The sequence below is a fragment of the Emys orbicularis genome, chromosome 13 (assembly GCF_028017835.1).
Source record: "Emys orbicularis isolate rEmyOrb1 chromosome 13, rEmyOrb1.hap1, whole genome shotgun sequence".
NCBI classification, from domain to species: Eukaryota; Metazoa; Chordata; order Testudines; family Emydidae; genus Emys; species Emys orbicularis.
In genome coordinates, this window is record NC_088695.1 from 24,260,016 (window position 1) to 24,264,790 (window position 4,775).

The window sequence follows — 4,775 nt, forward strand, 5'->3', positions numbered from 1 at the left end:
ACTGTAACCCCTAGGTCCTTTTCTGCAGAACTGCTGCCTAGCCACTCAGCCCCTAGTCTGTAGCAGTGCATGGGATTCTTCCGTCCTAAGTGCAGGACTCTGCACTTGTCCTTGTTGAACCTCATCAGGTTTTTTTTGGCCCAATCCTCTAATTTGTCTAGGTCCCTCTGTATCCGATCCCTACCCTCTAGTGTATCTACCACGCCTCCCAGTTTAGTGTCATCTGCAAACTTGCTGAGGATGCAGTCCACGCCATCCTCCAGATCATTAATGAAGATGTTGAACAAAACCGACCCCAGGACCGACCCTTGAGGCACTCCGCTTGAAACCGGCTGAAACTAGACATGGAGCCATTGATCACTACCCATTGACCCCGATGATCTAGCCAGCTTTCTATCCACCTTATAGTCCATTCATCCAGCCCATACTTCTTTAACTTGCTGGCAAGAATACTGTGGGAGACTGTATCACAAAAGCTTTGCTAAAGTAAAGGAATAACACGTCCACTGCTTTCCCCTCATCCACAGAGCCAGTTATCTCATCATAGAAGACAATTAGGTTAGTCAGGCATGATTTGCCCTTGGTAAATCCATGCTGATTGTTCCTGATCACTTTCCTCTCCTCTAAGTGCTTCAGAATTGATTCTTTGAGGACCTGCTCCATGATTTTTCCAGGGACTGAGGTGAGGCTGACTGGCCTGTAGTTCGCCAGATCCTCCTTCTTCCCTTTTTTAAAGATGGGCACTATATTAGCTTTTTTCCAGTCATCCGGGACCGATCGCCATGAGTTTTCAAAGATAATGGCCAATGGCTGTGCAATCACATCCGCCAACTCCTTTAGTACCCTCAGATGCAGTGAATCTGGACCCATGGACTTGGTGCTCGTCCAGCTTTTCTAAATAGTCCTGAACCACTTCTTTCTCCACAGAGGGCTGGTCACCTCCTCCCCATGCTGTGCTGCCCAGTGCAGTAGTCTGGGAGCTGACCTTGTTCGTGAAGACAGAGGCAAGAAAAGCATTGAGTACATTAGCTTTTTCCACATCCTCTGTCACTAGGTTGTCTCCCTCATTCAGTAAGGGGCTCACACTTCCCTTGACTTTCTTCTTGTTGCTAACATATCTGAAGAAACCCTTCTTGTTACTCTTAACATTCTTGCTAGCTGCAACTCCAAGTGTGATTTGGCCTTCCTGATTTCATTCTTGCATGCCTGAGCAATATTTTTATACTCCTCCCTGGTCATTTGTCCAATATTCCAATTCTTGTAAGCTTCTTTTTTGTGTTTAAGATCAGCAAGGATTTCACTGTTAAGCCAAGCTGGTTGCCTGCCATATTTACTATTCTTTCTACATATCGGGATGGTTTGTTCCTGCAACCTTAATAAGGATTCTTTAAAATACAGCCAGCTCTCCTGGACTCCTTTCCCCCTCATGTTATTCTCCCAGGGGACCCTGCCCATCAGTTCCCTGAGGGAGTCAAAGTCTGCTTTTCTGAAGTCCAGGGTCCATATTTTGCTGCACTCCTTTCTTCCTTGTGTCAGGATCCTGAACTCGACTATCTCATGGTCACTGCCTCCCAGGTTCCCATACACTTTTGCTTCCCCTACTAATTCTTCCCTGTTTGTGAGCAGCAGGTCAAGAGGAGCTCTGCCCCTAGTTGGTTCCTCCAGCACTTGCACCAGGAAATTGTCCCCTACACTTTCCAAAAACTTCCTGGGTCTCCCCCTTCGAGCTACTATATGGATACCACCCACGTGGCATATTAGATATCACCAAGGAGGATTGGGAAGAACAGCCTAACCCAGGGAAGAATGTCATTGAGCACATGGCACAGATGAGAGAGCGAATAGCCTGAGTGACTCCCGTAATATGAGAGAATTTGGAGAAAGCACAAGAGGCCCAGTGGACCTATTACAACCGCCGGGCAAAAGCAGGGAGAAAGCAGAAGAATGGGTGCTGGAACTGGTACCATGTTAACTTACTGAAACCCTGGTGTGACCGGGAGACAGATAGATGGCTCACAAGGGCAAGTGAGGATATCCCCTGAACTAACCCCAGAACAATGAACAGAGGTCATTGATATGATCCAGCGGAACCAAGACATGTTCTCCATGCAGCCAGGCCGTACGACGATGGTCCAACACCATATCATCACCTACCCAGGAGCAACGATAATGATAAAACCATACTGAGTACCAGAGACCAAAAGGGAAGAAATTAGGGTGGAGGTGAGGAGGATGCTGGAACTTGAGGTTATTGAAGAATACTACAGCCAGTGGTCCAGCCCTAGCATCCTACTCCCCAAGCCTGACAGCACCCTGAGGTTTTTTAACGACTTATGGAAGTTGAACAAAATATCCCAATTTGATGTCTACCCAATACCACACATCGGTGAGCTAGTTGATCAGTTAGGCAAGGCCCGATTGACCACTCTGGACTTGACCAAAGGCTATTGGCAAATCCCCCTGGCCAAGGACACCAAGGAGAAGACCGTCTTCTCCACACCCGACAGCCTCTTCCAATACACCATCCTCCCTTCTGGACTCCATGGGGCCCATACAACATTCCAACAACTAATGGACAAATTACTATGACCCCATGCCAAGTATGCTGCTGCCTATTTAGATGACGTAGTCATGCATAGCCCTGACTGGGAGATGCACCTAGAAAAGTAGAAGAGGTGCTAGACACCCTTAGACAGGCCGGCCTCACCCTAACCCTCCCAAGTGTGTGGTCAGGCTTGCCGTGGACAGATACCTCGGGTATGTAGTAGGAAGGGGGTTGGTGAAACCTCAATGGAAATAGGTAGAGGCAATACACGTTTGGCCCCGACTGGTCCACAAAAATCAAGTCAGAGCATTCCTACCGATACTGGGGTACTATCATAGATTCATCCCTCACTTCGCCATGAGGACATGGCTGTTGACGGACCTGATAAAAGCTCGGGGCCCAAATATAGTAAAGTGGACCAATGTGGCAGAAGACGGAGATGCATTTACAGATTTATGGATGGCCCTTTGCAGTCATCCAGTGCTCATAGCCCCAGTCTTCAAGAAGAAATTCATCCTACATACAAATGCCTTGGAGGTAGGGCTAGGGGCCATCCTTTTGCAGATGTAGGGGAGGAGGAGCACCCAATCCTGTACCTCTGCTGGAAACTCCTCCCCAGGGAGCAATGGTACAGCGCCGTTGAAAAGGAATGTCTGGCGAGTAAATGGGGCACAGAGACTCTCCGATACTACTTACTGGGGCGGCAGTTCACCCTTGTGACAGACCATGCTCCACTCCAATGGATGCACAGAAACAAGGAGAATGTGAGAGTGACTAGATGGTTCCTATCCCTGCAACCCTTCCATTTCCAGGTACAGCATATGGCCGGAAACCAACACGGCAATGCTGATGGCCTGTCGTGACAGCACTGCCTCTCATCCCGTGTAGCCCAACCCTGTAGTGTTGAGCGGGGGGGTGGGGGCGGGAGGGAAAATATGTGATACAGCAGGGCCAGAGGGAAGCAGGAGAGTGGTAGATGGGAGATACATAAGCCACAGGATGATCAGAGCCTTATGGACCGAGGAGAGCCTACTACAGGTTAATTAGAGCACCTGGAGACAATTAGGGCCCTGCCAGAGACCTAATAAAACCCCCTGCTTCAGTCAGACAGGGAGGGGGAAGGAGAGATGACTGTAGTTTGGAGGAGTACTGTTGTTAATCAGAGGATCAGAGTACCAGGGGAAGGGAAACCCTGCTCAAGCAAAGCAGAGGGACTCCCCAGGCACACAGGACTGAGAGAAACCCTGCCCAAGGGGGGAGAGGGCAGGAAGCCCACGAAACTGAAGGGGCTGGGACCCAGAGTAGAGGACAGGCCCGGGTCCCTTCCCAGCTCCCCTTCTCTCTCCTACCAGGGCACTAGCGGATCCCTCAATGCCCAAGAATAGGGGCAACAGGCAGCGCCCTGACTCATCACAGGAAGGGAAAGCATGGGACCCATCATAATAGCACCGGCCATTTGCCACACTACACAGGGAGCAGATCTGCTTTGTGGGGTCAATTTCATGTAACACAACTCCCAGGAAGTTGAATTTAGAAAAATTCAAATTGGAAATAAGATACAACTTGTTAACAGTGTGAGTAATTAACCAGTGGAACAGATTACCAAGAGATTTGGTATTTCCTCATTGCTTGGTGGCTTTGAATCAAGACTGGATGGGTTGACAGCATTCACTTACATCATACAGAAGAATAATTTCCTCTACTCAAGGAATTCTTGGGGGAATTCTGTGGCCTTGTACACCTCTACCCCGATATAACGCGACCTGATATAACACAAATTCTGATATAACGCGGTAAAGCAGCGCTCCGGGGGGGTGGGGCTTTGCACTCCGGCGGATCAAAGCAAGTTCAATATAACGCGGTTTCACCTATAATGCAGTAAGATATTTTGGCTCCCGAGGACAGCGTTATATCGGGGTAGAGGTGTATTTGCATGAGGTCAGATTGGATTATCTTAATGGTGGCCCAAATTCTTTAAAAATGTAGGGATGACAGTTTACAAATATTTTGTGTATGTTTAGTTAGAAAAATATAAGTGCACAAACCTTAATAAGACTCTAGAGCTAACGAGTACAACACAAAGGCCACTTCTGGTTCTTTGTATGCAAAGCGCTCTACAATCTTTATTTCCTAGACACTGAGGACAGAATAAACAATAATTACAAAGCAAAGTGACAGAGAGTTTCACATTTTGTGCATTTCTCAGTCACTTTGCAGCATGGAGACATCC